The following is a 15,508-nucleotide window of genomic DNA, read 5'->3' as shown; positions in this document are numbered from 1 at the left end:
AACTACAAAACTCTTAGAGGAAAACATAGGCAAAACATTCTTTGACATAAATCACTGCAAGATTCTCTATGACCCACTTCTCAGACTAACTGAAATAAAAACAAAAGAAACAAATGGGATCTAACTAAACTCAAAGACTTTTCACAGTGAAGGAAACTATAAACATGGTGAAAATACAGCCCTTCAAATGGGGGGAAATAAAAGCAAATGAAACAACCGACACAGGATTAATGTCCAAAGTATACAAGTAACCCATACAGCTCAATACCAGAAAAACAAACAATCCAATCAAAAAGTGGGCAGAAGACCTAAAGCAGACATTTCTCCAAAGAAGACATGCAGATAGTTAATGAACACACAAAAAGATGCTCATCATCTCCTTTTATTAAAGAAATGCAAATCAAAACTATAAGGAAGTATCACCTCACACTGGTCAGAATGGCCATCATCCAAAAATCTATAAACAATAAATGTCGGAGAGGATGTGGAGAAAAGGGAAACTTCTTGGACTGTTGGTGGGAACATAAATTGATACAACCGCTATGGAGAACAGTGAAGATTCCTTGAAAATCTAGGACTAAATCTACCATATGACCCAGCAATCCCACCAATGGGCCTACACCTAGAAGAAACCATAATTGAAAAAGACACATGTACCCCAGTGTTCATTGCAGCACTATTTAGAATAGGCAGGACATGGAACCAACCTAGATGCCCATCAGCAGAAGAATGGATAAAGAAGTTGTGAAACAAATGTACAATGGAATAATACTCAGCCATAGAAAGGAACACATTTGAGCCTATTACACGAAGTGAAGTAAATCAGAGAAAAGCAAATATCGTGTATTAACTCATACATACGGAATTTTGAAAGATGGTACTGATGAACCTATTTGTAGGGTAGCAATGGAGACACAGACATTAAGAACAGACTTGTGGACACAATGGTGGAAGGAGAGGGTGGGACAAATTGAGAGAGCAGCATGGAAACATATACATTACCATATATAGAATATATAGCCAGTGGGAATTTGCTGTATAATGCAGGGAACTCAAATCCAGTGCTCTGTGGCAACCAAGAGGGGTGGGATGGGATGGGAGGTGGGAGGGAGGTTCAAGAAGGAGGGGCATATGCATACCTATGGCTGATTCATGGTGATGTACGGCAGAGACCAACACAAAGCTACAAAGCAATTATCCTCCAATTAAAATAAATTAATTTTTAAAAATCTCTGATGTGTGGGTCTCTATAGTAACGTTTACTTAAGTTGTATATAAGAAACACAGAGCTACTCTTGCACAGTTAAAACTGGTTGAGACCACCAACCATTCAGCTAGGCCTGTGCAAGTATCTGATAGGTGACCTTCTGATGTCAGAAGGCTAGAAACTCCATTCTCAGATCATGTTAGTGCCACCATTTTCTGTGTATGCATGCCATGAAGAAGCTTTTGACTCAGACATGCCTGTGCAGAGCATTGATTATCTCACCTTTTTCCTGCCTCCCATCACCTTCTCCTGCACCTTTGACCACCCTATACTCTCCACACAGCAATACCCCAAGCCTCTTGCCTTTGAGGAGACAGGACCTGAGACTTGTTCTTTTGTCTCTTTACTTGATTGCCTTGTGAATAAACCCTTTCTCTGCTGTAAACTTCAGTGTCTCAGCACTTACTGGGCAAACAAAACTAGTTCAGTAACAGCTTTGCCAGAAACTGGTGAGCAACATAGAAATTCAGGTCCTGCTCCACGCCTACAGACTCAGAGTCTACCTTTTACCCGCCTGAACACATGCACATTAACATTTAAGAAACATAGTTTATGGCTGCCCTGGAAATCTCTGCCCTCTTCCTTAAGCCCTCTCCTTCCTTCCGAGAGAAGGTGCCTTTAGAGCTTGAGCTCCCCTTCTCCATTCACTGGCATATGAACAACAGCCTGTCTTGACTCCCTGGTGGCTCAGACAGTAAAGCATCTGCCTGCAATGTAGGAGACCTGGGTTTGATCCCTGGGTCAGGAAAGATCCCCTGGAGAAAGCAGAACTCTTGCCTAGAAAATCCCATGGATGGAGAAACCTGGTAGGCTACAGTCCATGGGGTTGCAATGAGTCAGACATGACTGAGCGACTTCACTTTTGCTTGCAAAAAAAAGAAAAATAAATAAATAAATAAAAAACACAGTCTAAAACTTCTTCTAATCCTCAAGGTACTGTTGCTTCTCAGTTGAGCCACCTTCAGATCGCCTGATGTGAGTGCCCTCTACTGGCTTAGAAATTAAGCACTTCCTTTAGGAAACACTTCTGTTGCATTTCCCTCTGCTGGGTGTTTAGGGTTTTCGAATGGGGCTTGAAGCTCCTAAACAGGGCCATAAGGACTACTAAAGCATATGTATGAGGCTTGAGTCTCCTCCTGAGTTTTGGAAAGCTGATCAACGTCTATAGCCAGAGCAGTGGAGCCCACATCCTCTCTAGCTCAGATGGCTCTGATTCCCAATTACCAAGTAGTCTGCTTTCCTGATATTTCATCCTTGCCACTTCTGCTTTAACCGAAAGCAGGGAACAAAGGAAGAGTGCCTAAGGGAGCCAGCCAGCTGACGGTGGATTCCTGGCTTAATCACTAGATATCTCTGAGACCTTCAGAAAATGATTTGCTTGCTCACCCAGTTTCTTCTGCAACCTGTTGTCTAGTAAGGCATGGAAATGAGAAGAGAAGGATCTCTCAGAACTCTTATGAAAAGTCAGAGATCACAACAGATATGAAAACTCTTAGAAAACCTGAAATATTTCACAAATGTGAAGGTATATATGTCCCTGAAACTACCAGTGTAACCAGCTGCTCTGGTGCAGAACTAGCCAACTCCAGCCCCAGCCCAATCCAGAGCTGCTCTTACGTGGCCTAATGCTGTTTATATATTCTCATTATTTGTCTAGATCAGGGATTCTCAACCTTGGCACTGACATGTGGACCCAATAGTTCTTTGTTGTAAAGGGCTGTTCGGCACATTGTAGAATGCTGAGCAGCAGCCATGGCCCTGACCCACTAGATGCCAGCAGAATTCCTCCCAAACACACACAGTCATGACAATCAAAAATCTCTCCAGACATTGCCAAATGTCCTGGAGTATGGGTGGGACAGGTCATCCCAAATAGATTACTGCTCTAGATTCAGTCTAGTCAGTCTTTCTAGTCAATGCAAAACATTGTGCAAGAGTTCCTACATAGAAGGTTCTGGGATACCCAAGGGGAAAGATAGATACTGTTTCCATTCCCAAAGCACTAGCAGAAAAGACGCAGGTAGGGCAGGTGTGAGGAAGGAAAAATATAAGGGAATGGCAACAGACAAGAGACCATCTAGTCAAGCAAGGGTTTGATTTTTCTAGTGTTTTGTAGCACTTTTATAATTTAGAGATCACTTGCCTCAGTTTCCCAATGACTCACATTGGGCAGAATTTTTGTTACAGACTGAGAAAATCAATGACCAGAGAAGCTATCATTCACTTACCATGCCTGATCCATGAGAACTGTTAATTGGAGTAACATGTACATAAGTGAGACATGACTTCACTGGGGGATGAGCCTTGAGCTGGATCCTGGAAGGTGGAAATATTTGGAAACAGGAGGTATGGAGTGGGATACTCCACCATCATTGATCTTCGACTTCTGCCACACACACAATAGACAATAGATAATTCACCAAAAAGACATATCCAAGAGGCATGCCAGATGTGGGTGTAACGCTCACCTCCTACCTCTTCCCCAAGAAAATAAAGAAAGAGCTTCGATAATTCATAATTGTCAGAACTCTCATCAGTCATGGTGTGTGTGTGTGTGCATGTGTGCATTTGTACACATGCTTAATTACTCAGGTATACATGTGTGTGTGCACACATAATAAATCACTCATGATATGTATGTGCTTGCACACACTCATGTGTTTTGAGGGGTGCTGTGCCATAGGTAAGAGAAAGCAAGTTATTCTCAAGTTCCATCCCATTTCTAATGAAGTTCCATTAGTCATCCTCAACTTTGTGACAACTCACACCTGATCACACCTTGCCAGGCGTCACAACATCTGGGCTGCATCTCCTTTTCTATTCAGAGGAGACAGTAGAAGCCATACAGAGGTGGTGGTTGAAATAGCACTTCTATGTGCACAACTCTAGAGGGAACCGCTGTTTATATTCCATTTTATGAGAACAGGGATCCCCGAAGTTACTTGACACAGCAGCAAAGGTTATAGGAACTGACAAACAATGTCTGTGACAGCATGGATACAGATCCCAGGACTTAAGGCAGGTGGAGGCCTTAACACCTAACAGCACATTGGTTACAAAGGTGGGCTCTTGAGTCAGGCAAGCTGGGCATGAATCCCACTTCTGCTTCTATGTACCTTAAACAATTTAACAACTCAATTTTTCAGCTTCTTCATTTCTAAAGTTGGCACTAGTGAGGATTGACTAAAAACATGAAGTGTAGAGGGCTGAAGACACTGACATATGGTAAAAACAAATACCTATAATTATACTGATATATTAACATTCTGCCTATATAACATCAGTTTTCACCCTCTGGGGATTAATTACCTTTTTAATTTTAATTGATTTACCTTTCCAAATAAGAACACATTGAACTGCACCTAAAAGGTCAACAGTACCATTTTTACCTAAGTATAATTGATATACAATATTATATTAGTTTCAAGAGTAAATTACTAAGTCAATATCTTTGTGCATTATAAAATGATTATCACCATAAGTCTAGTTACCATCTATAACATATGAAGCTTATTCAGTATTACTGACTATCTTCCCAATGGTTAACCTGACATATCCATGATACATGGAGTAACCAGGGAGTCCTAACATTCTTCCAAGCTTGGCTACCAATAGGGTTTTTAAATTTTCATTTGTTATTAACTAGAGGATAATTGCCCTTCCACTAGAGGACTGGAATAAAAACTGATCTTTTCCAGAACTGTGACCACTGCTGAGCTTTCCAAATTTGCTGCCATATTGAGTGCAGCACTTTAACAGCATCATCCCTTAGGATTTGAAATAGCTCGGCTGAAATTCCATCATCTCCATTAGTTTTATCCATAGTAAGGCCTCCTAAGGCCCATTTGACTTCACAACCCAAGATGTCTGGCCTAGATGACTGATCACACCATTGTGGTTATCCCGTTCATTAAGGCCTTCTGTGTATCCTTGCCACCTCTTCTTAATCTCTTCTGCTTCTGTTAGGTCCTACCTAACAGAAGGTTTCTGTCTTTCATTGTATCCATCTTTGCATGAAATATTCCCTTCGTGTCCCTAATTTTCTTCATGAACCAAGAGCTTGCAGATGTACATGGTAGATTTAGAAAAGGCAGAGGAATCAAATTGCCAACATATGCTGGATCATAGAAAAAGCAAGGGAATACCATAAAAAAATATCTACTTCTATTTCATTGACTATGCTAAATCCTTTGACTGAGTGGATCACAAGAATATGTGGAGAATTCTTAAAGAGATGGGAATACCACACCATGTTACCTGCCTCCTGAGAAATTTGTATGAAGGTCAAGAAGCAAGAGTTAAAACTGGACATGGACAACAGACTGGTTCCAAATTGGAAAAGGAGTATGTCATGGCTGTATATTATCACCTTGCTTATTTAACTTATATGCAGAGTACATCATGTGAAATGCCAGGCTGGATGGAGCACAAGCTGGAATAAAGATTGCAGGGAGAAATTAAATAACTCCAGATATGCAGATGACACTACTCTAAAGGCAGAAAGTGAAAAGGAACTAAGAGCCTCTTAATTAAGGTGAAAGAGGAGAGTGAAAAAGCTGGCTTAAAACTCAACATTCAATAAACTAAAATAGTATCCAGTCCCCATCACTTGATGACAAGTAGATTGGGGGAAAATGGAAACAGTGACAGACTTTATTTTCATGGGCTCCAAAATCACTGCAGACAGTGACTGCAGCCATGAAATTAAAAGACACTTGCTCCTTGGAGAAAAGCCATGACAAACCTAAACAGTGTATTAAAAAGCAGAGACATCACTTTGCCAACAAAGATTCGTCTAGTTCTTTGGGATTGGAATGAAAAAGTTTCACTGCAATCCCAAAGAACAGCAATGTGAACTACTGCACAACTGCACTCATTTCACATGCTAGCAAAGTAATGCTCAAAATCCTTCAAGCTAGGCTTCAACAGTGTGTGAAATGTGAACTTCCAGATATACAAGCTGGATTAGAAAAGGCAGAGGAATCAGAGATCAAATTGCCAACATCTGTTGGATCTTAGGAAGACCTAGAGAATTCCTGAAAAGCATCTACTTCTGCTTCATTGACTACACTAAAGCCTTTGTGTAAATCAAAACAAACTGTAGAAAATTCTTCAAGAGATGGGAATACTTTACCTGCCTTCTGCAAAACCTGTTTGCAGGTCAGTTTGCAACAGTTAGAACCAGATACGGAAAATGGACTGGTTCAAAATTGGGAAAGGAGGATGTCAAGGCTGTATATTGTCACCCTGCTTATTTAACTTATATGCAGAGTACATCATGGAAATGCAGGGCCAAATGAAGCACAAACTGGAATCAAGATTGAGAAATATCAATAACCTCAGATATGCAGATGATACCACCCTTATGGCAGAAAGCGAAGAGGAACTAAAGAGCCCTTTGATGAAGGTGAAAGAGGAGAGTGAAAAATCTGGCCTAAAACTCAACATTCAAAAAATGAAGATCATGGCATCCGGTCCCAGTCCTTCATGGCAAATAGATGGGAAAACAATGGAAACAGTGACAGATTCTATTTTCTTGGGCTCCCAAATCACTGCAGATGGTGACTGCAGCCATGAAATTAAAAGATGTTTGCTCCTTGGAAGAAAAGTAATGACAAACCTAGACAGCATATTAAAAAGTAGTGACATTATTTTGCTGAAAAATGTCCAATAATCAAAGCTATGGCTTTTCCAGTAGTCATGTATGAATGTGAGAGCTGGACAATAAAAAAGGCTGAGTGCTGAAGAATTGATGCCTTCAAACTGCGGTGCTGAGAAGACTCTTGAGAGTCCCTTGGACTGCAAGGAGATCAAACCAGTGGATTCTAAGGGAAATCAACCCTGAATATTCATTGGAAGGACTGATGCTGAAGCTGAAGTCCAATACTTTGACCACCTGATGCAAAGGGCTGACTCACTGGAAAAGACTCTGATGCTGGGAAAGATTGAAGGCAGGAGAAGGGGACAACATAGTATGAGATGGTTGGATAGCATGATTGACTCAATGGACATGTGTTTGAGCAACTCCTGGAGATAGTGAAGGATAGGGAAGTCTGGTGTGCTGCAGTCCTTGGGGTCACAAAGAATTGGTCATGACTGAGCAACTTAACAACCACATGAGGATAATTGCTTTACAATATTGTGTTGGTTTCTGCCATGTAGAAACATGAATCAGCCATAGGTATACATATGTCTCCTCCATCTTGAATGTTCCTCCCACCTCCCATCCCATCCCACCCCTCTAGGTTCTCCCAGAGCACCAGACTTGAGCTCCCTGCATCATACAGCACATTTTCACTGGCTGTCTAGTTTTACATATGGAAATGTATATGTTTAAATGCTACTGTCTCAATTTGCGCCACCCTCTCCTTCCTCTCCATGTCCACAAGTTTGTTCTCTATGTCTGTGTCTCCACTACTGCCCTGCAGATAGGTTCATCACTACCATCTTTCTAAATTCCATATATATGTGTCAATATATGATATTTGTTGTTCTCTTTCTGACTTCCTACACTCTGTATAATAGACTCTAGGTTCATCCACTTCATTAGAACTCACTCAAGTGCATTCCTTTTTATAGCTGAATAATATTCCATTGTGTATATGTACCACAACGTTTTTATCCATCCATCAATGGACATCTAGACTGATTCCATGTCCTAGATATAGTAAACAATGCTGCAATGAACACTGGGGTACATGTGTCTTTTTCAATTGTGGTTTTCTCAGGATATATGTCCAGGAGAGGGATTGCTGTGTCATACAGTAGTTTTCCCCTTCATGAATCACAGCCTTGTTGTGGCAAAGGTGCTTGCATAACTCAGTGAAGCTATGAGCCATGCTGCACAGGACCACCCAAGATGGATGGGTCATAGTAAGAGTTATGAGGAAACATGGCCCACTGGATGACAGAATGACAAACCACTCCAGTATTCTTGCCATGAGAACCCCATAAACAATACAAAAAGGCAAAAATATATATATATATAACACCAAAAGATGAGCCCTCCAGGTTGGCAGGTGTCCAATATGCTACTGGGGAAAAGGGTACGGCAATTACTGATAACTCCAGAAGTACCTGGGCCAAAGTGGAAAAGATGCGCAGTTGTGGATATGTCTGATGGTGAAAGTCTGATGTTGTAAAGGACAACATTGCATAAGAAATGGGAATGTTAGGTCCATGAATCAAGGTAAATTAGATGTGGTCAAGCAGGAGATGGCAAGAGTGAATCTCGACATATTAGAAATCAGTGAACTAAAATGGATAGGAATGGGCAAGTTTATTTCAGATGTCCATTATATCTACTACTGTGGGCAAGGATCCCTTAGAAGCAATAAAGTAGCCCTTATAGTCAATAAAAGAGTCCAAAATGCAGTACTTGGGTGCAATCTCAAAAATGAAAGAATGATCTTGGTTCATTTTCCAAGGCAAACCACTCAACATCAAAGCAATTCAAGTCTACGCAACAACCACTAATGTTAAAGAAGCTGAAGTTGACCAGTTCTATGAAGACCTGTAAGACCTTCTAGACCTAACACCAAAAAAAAAAGATATCCTTTTCATCATAGGGGATTTGGATGCAAAGTAGGAAGTCAAGAAATAACTGGAGTAACAGGCAAGTTTGGCCCTGGAGTACAAAATGAAGCAGGGCAAAGGCTAACATGGTTTCGTCAAAGGAGCACACTGGTCATGGCAAATGCCTTTTTCCAATGATACAAGGGAAGACTCTACACATGGACATCACCAGATGGTCAGTACCAAAATCAGATTGATTATATTCTTTGAACCCAAAAATGGAGAGGTTCTATACAGTCAGCAAAAACAAGACCTGGAGCTGACTGTGGCTCAGATCAAGAGCTCGTTTTTGCAAAATTTAGGCTTAAAGGAAGTAGGGAAAACCATCAGGGCATTCAGATATGACCTAAAGTAAATCCCTTATGATTATACAGTGGAAGTGATGAATAGATTTAAGGGATTAGATCTGGTAGACAGAGTGCCTGAAGAACTATTGACAGAGGTTCCTACACTGCACGGGAGGCAGTGATCAAAACTATCCCAGAAAAAAAGAAAGGCAAGAAGGCAAAGTGATTGTCTGAGGAGGCTTTACAAATAGCTGAGGAAAGAAGAAAAGTGAAAGGCAAGGGAGAAAGGGAAAGATATATGCAACTGAATGCAGAGTTCCAGAGAATAGCAAGGAGAGATAAGAAGGCCTTCTTAAATGAAAATGCAAAGAAATAGAAGAAAACAATAGAATGGTAAAGACTAGAGATATATTCAAGAAAATTAGAGCTATAAAGGGAACATTTCGTGCCAGGACGGGTACAATAAAGGACAGAAACTGTAAGAATCTAACAGAAAGAGAAGAAATTAAGAAGAGGAGGCAATACACAAGAGAACTATACCAAAAAGGTTTTAACGACCCAAATAACCATGATGGTGTGGTGACACTCCTAGAGCCATATATCCTGGAGTGTGAAGTCAATGGACCTTAGGAAGCATTACTATGAACAAAGCTAGTGGAGGTGATGGAATTTCAGCTGAGCTATTTAAAATCCTGAGAGATGATGCTGTTAAAGTGCTATATTCAATATGCCAGGAAATGTGCAAAACTCAGCAGTGGCCATAGGACTGGAAAAGGTCAGTTTACACTCCAGTTCCAAAGAAGGGCAGTGCCAAAGACTGTTTGTACTACCACACAATTGCACTCATTTCACAAGCTAGTAAGGTTATGTTCAAAATCCTTCAAGCTAGGTTCCTGAAGTACATGAACTGAAAACTTCCAGATGTACAAGCTGGGTTTCAAAGAGGCAGAGTAACCAGAGATCAAATTGTGAACGTTCACTGGACCCTGGAGAAAGCAAGGGAGTTCCAGAAAAACATCTACTTCTGCTTCATTAACTATGCTAAAGCCTTTGGCTGTGTACTGTGTGGATCACAGCAAACTGGAAAATTCTTAAAGAGAAGGGAATACCAGAACACCTTATCTGCTTTCTGAGAAACTATATGTAGATTAAGAAGAAACAGTTAGAAACAGACTTGGAACAATGGACTGGTTCAAAATTGGGAATGGAGTATGACAGGGGTGTTTATTGTCACTCTGCTTATTAAACCTATATGCAGAGTACATCATCCGAAATGCCAGGCTGGATGAAGAACAAGCTGGACTCAAGACTGCTGGGAGAAATATCAACAACCTTAGATATGCAGATGATAGCACTCTAATAGCAAAAAGCCTTGATGAGGATGAAAGAGAAGACTGCAAAAACAGGCTTAAAATTCACCATCATCCATTGGATCATCGAAAAAGCAAGAGCATTCCAGAAAAACATCTACTTCTGCTTCACTGACTACACAAAAGGCTTTGACTGTGTAGAACACAGCAAACTGTGGAAAATTCTTAAAGAGATGGGAATACCAGACCACCTTACTTGCCTCCTGAGATATCTGTATGCAGGTCAAGAAGCAACAATTAAATCTAACACGGAAAATGGACTGGTTCCAAAATGGGAAAGGAGTATGTCAAGGCTGTGTATCACCCTGCTTATTTAACTTATATGCAGAGTATGTCATGCGAAATGGGGGGCTGGACGAAGCACAAAGATTGCGGGGAGAAATATCAATAAACTCAGATATGCAGATGATACCATCCTTATGGCAGAAAGCAAAGAGGAATTAAAGAGCCTCTTGATGAAGGTGAAAGATGAGAGTGAAAAAGCTGGCTTAAAACTCAACGTTCAAAAAACGAAGATCATGGCATCCAGTCCCATCACTTCGTGGCAAATAGATGGGGAAACAATGGAAACAGCGACAGACTTTATTTTCTTGGTTTCTTTATCTTGATTTTGATTTCTTCAAAATCACTGCAGATGGTGACTGCAGCCATGAAATTAAAAGATACTTGCTCTTTGGAAGAAAAGTTATGACCAACCTAGATAGCATATTAAGACATTACTTTGCCAACAAAAGTCTGTCTAATCAAAGCTATGGTTTTTCCAGTAGTCATTTATGGATGTGAGAGTTGGGGCATAAAGGAAGCTGAGTGCTGAAGAATTGATACTTTTGAACTGTGGTGCTGGAGAAGACTCTTGAGAGTCCCTTGGACTGCAAGGAGATCAAACCAGTCCATCCTAAAGAAAATCAGTCCTGAATATTCATTGGAAGGACTGATGCTGAAGCTGAAGCTCCAATACTTTGACCACCTAATGAGAAGAGCTGACTCACTAGAAAAGACCCTGATACTGGGAAAGACTGAAGGCAGGACAAGGGGATGACAGAGGATGAGATGGTTGGATGGCATCACTGACTCGATGGACATGAGTCTGAGCAAACTGCAGGAGCTGGTGATTGATAGGGAAGCCTGGCATGCTGCAGTCCATGGGGTCACAGAGTCAGACACAACTGAGCGACTGAACTGAACTGACTAAAGATCATGACATTTGTCCCATCACTTCATGGCAAATTAGAAGGGGAAAATGTGGAAACAGTGGCAGATTTTATTTTCTTTGGCTCCAAAATCACTGTAAATGGTGACTGAAGACATGAAATTAAAAGATGCTTGCTCCTTGGAAGTAAAGTGATGACAAACCTACATAGCATATTTAAAAGCAGAGATATCACTTTGCCAACAAAGTTCTGTATAGTCAACCTATGGTTTTTCCAGTAGTCATGTATGGATGTGAGAACTGGATCATAAAGAAGGCTGAATGTTGATGCTTTCTAATAGTGGTGCTGGACTGTTTATAATAGCCAGGACATGGAAACAACCTAGATGTCCATCAGCAGATGAATGGATAAGAAAGCTGTGGTACATATACACAATGGAGTATTACTCAGCTGTTAAAAAGAATTCATTTGAATAAATTCTGATGAGATGGATGAAACTGGAGCCAATTATACAGAGTGAAGTAAGCCAGAAACAAAAACACCAATACAGTCTACTAACACATATATATGGAATTTAGAAAGATGGCAATGATGACCCTGTATGCAAGACAGCAAAAAAGACACAGATGTGTATAGCGGACTTTGGGACTCAGAGGGAGAGGGAGAGGGTGGGATGATTTGGGAGAATGGCATTGAAACTTGTATACTATCATGTAAGAATTGAATCACCAGTCTATGTCTGATGCAGGATACAGCATGCTTGGGGCTGGTGCACGGGGATGACCCAGAGGGATGTTGTGGGGAGGGAGGTGGGAGGGGGGTTCCTGTTTGGGATCGCATGTACACCCGTGGTGGATTCATGTCAATGTATGGTGAAACCAATACAGTATTATAAAGTAAAAAAAAAAAAAAAAAGAATAGTGGTGCTGGAGAAGATTGCAAGTCCCTTGGACTGCATGGAGATCAAACCAGTCATTCCTAAAGGAAATCAACTGTGATGATACCTGAAGGACTGATGCTAAAGCTGAAGCTCCAATACTTTGGCCACCAGATGTGAAGAGCTGACTCACTGGAAAAAAACCTTGATGCTGGGAAAGATTGAAGGTAGGAGAAGGGGACGACAGAGGATGAGGTGGTTGGATGGCATCACTGATTCAGTGCACATGATTCTGAGCAAACTCTGAGCAATTGTGGAGGACAGGGAAGCTTGGTGTGCTGCAGTCCATGATGTCACAATCAGATATGACTTAGTGACTGAAAAAAACACAGAGAAAAATTTTAAATGGTAGTTTTATTCTTAGTTTTTTTAAGGAATCTCCATACTGTTCTCCATAGTGGCTGTATCAATTTACATTTCCACCAACAGTGCAAAAGGGTTCCTTTTTATCCACACCATCTCTCTAGCACTTATTGTTTGTAGATTTTTTGATGATAGCCATTCTGACCGGTGTGAGGTAATACTTCATTGTAGTTTTGTTTTTCTCTAATAATGAGTGATGTTGAGCATATTTTCATACGTTTATTAGTCATCTGTATGTCTTCTTAGGAGAAATGCCAGTTTAGGTCTCCTGCCCACTTTTTGATTGGGCTGTTTTTCTGGTGTTGAGCTGAATGAGCTGCTTGTACATTTTGGAGATTAATCCTTTGTCAGTTGTTTTATTTGTTATTATTTTCTCCCATTCTGAGGGTTGTCTGTTCACCTTGCTCACAATTTCCTTTCCTGTGCAAAAAATTTTAATTGGATCCCATTTATTTTTATTTCATTTCCCTGGGAGGTGCATAGAGGATCTTGCTTGATTTATGTCAGAGAGTATTCTGCCTATGTTTTCCTCTTAAGAGTTTTATAGGCTTTGCTCTTATATTAGGTCTTTAAATCCATTTATTTTTGTGTAAGGTGTTAGGAAGTATTCTAATTTCATTTTTTTACACATAGCTGTCCAGTTTTCCCAGCACCACCTATTGAAGGGGCTATCTTTTCTCCATTGTATATTCTTGCCTTCTTTTGTCAAAGATAAGGCACCCAAAGGCGTGTGGGTTTATCTCTGGGCTATTAACTATAGGTTACCTATGTGCTTCTGTTCCACTCAGTTTCAAATAACAGTGCACCATGCACTTTGACAACTATTCTTTATGGGCCTATTCTGTGGCAGGCATTCTGCTGGGTTCTGTATATTATTTTATTTCATTTGTCCATCAAGGCCTCAGGCTCCAGTAGTGTGACAGAGCCTGAATTGCAAACTTTGATTTGTATGTCACATCTTGGCAGAATTGGTGAATCATTTCAGCCCTGAACCCTAATTTCATTTACTCTAAAATCCAGAGGCTAAGGAAATATGAAGAATGAGAAGCCAACAGATATAGCCTGTGATGTAAAGGACTTAGCACTTTTAAGTGCAATGGGAAAACACCTTGTACCTTGCAGAGTTTGCAGCAAGGCTGTTTATGTGATCAGAAAAATGTCTTTAAATGATCTCTTGCCTACTCTCTGGATAATATTCCATAAGAAGGCTGTGTAAAGCTCTCAGCACTGAAAATACTTCCAAATCTTATATCCCCAGCCCAGATCTACTCTCTAAGCCACTGTTCATTTGACATTCTCTTGGTGTCAAAAAGGCATATTTGACTTAATATGAGAAAAGCTCAGATGCCACCTCAGAAAATAGTATCACTGACTACCCACTGGCTCAAATTAAAAATTTAGGTGCCATTCTGTGTGCCCCTTTCCTCCACTACCCACATGCAACCCATCACCAAATGCTGCTAGCTCTCTACACTAGGGTAAACCATCCTCTGCTGTGGACCTCCGCGGACCTCCTAACTGGCATTTTGACCCCCAATCCATTGGCCACAAGTGGTCTTTAAAAATCTAAGTCTAATCTACGTTTCCCTTAATGCAAAGTGTGAAATTCTTTATCATCTTCCCTTTGCTCTTTGCTGTAAATTTCTTACCCTATGAGGTCTTGCATGATGGGCTCCTGTCTGTCCTCCATTTAGCCTTTGCTCACCAAGTCCAGTCACATTGATATCATTTCTTTTCCTTAAGCTCCTTCCAGTCTTGGGGCTTTGTGATCCTGTGCCCTCTGCTAGGAATACCTGCCCCCCAGCTCTTGGCATGGTGACAAATTCTCTTTCTGTGGTTCAGAGATTGCTGTGGTTGACATGGCCTGCCCCTTTGGCCTTCTTTAATTCACTTATCATAATCTGATATTTTGTTTACTTGTTGTAGCAGGTAGACTGTAAGGTGGAGTCCATGATTCCCATCCGCGATATGTGTTCCCTTGTGTGATCCCTCTTCTTAGTGTGAGTGAGACCCGATTGCTTCTAACCCACAGAATGTAATGAAAGTAACAGGCTGTATGTGATTATGTGTACATGATTATGTGTTACAGCACGTAACGTCCATCTTGCTTACAGACCCTCTTCCTTGGTAGTTTTGAAGAAGCAGGCTGCCAGGTTATGAGCTTCTTTATGACAGGGATTGAGGAAACCAGCCCCAAAGCCTACAAGGAAATGGGTGCAGCCAATGACTATGTGAGCTTGGATGTGGATCCTTTCCCTGTTGAGCCTCAAAGGAGAACCCAGCCCTAACATCACTGTTATTACAGTCGTGCAAAGAACTCAGCTTAGAGAAGGCAATGGCAACCCACTCCAGTATTCTTGTCTGGAAAATTCCATGAACAGAAGAGTCTGGCAGGCTACAGTCCATGGGGTCACAAAGAGTCGGACACAACTCAGTGACTAAACAACAAAGGACCCAGCTAAGCCAGATCTCTATTTCTAACATACCAAAAATGCAGGATAACAAACATGCTCTTTGTAAACCGTTATGCAACAAGAGATAACTAATACACTTGTTAA

This window comes from Capra hircus, chromosome 25 (assembly GCF_001704415.2).
Source record: "Capra hircus breed San Clemente chromosome 25, ASM170441v1, whole genome shotgun sequence".
NCBI lineage: Eukaryota > Metazoa > Chordata > Mammalia > Artiodactyla > Bovidae > Capra > Capra hircus.
Note: the sequence above shows the minus strand (reverse complement) of the source record.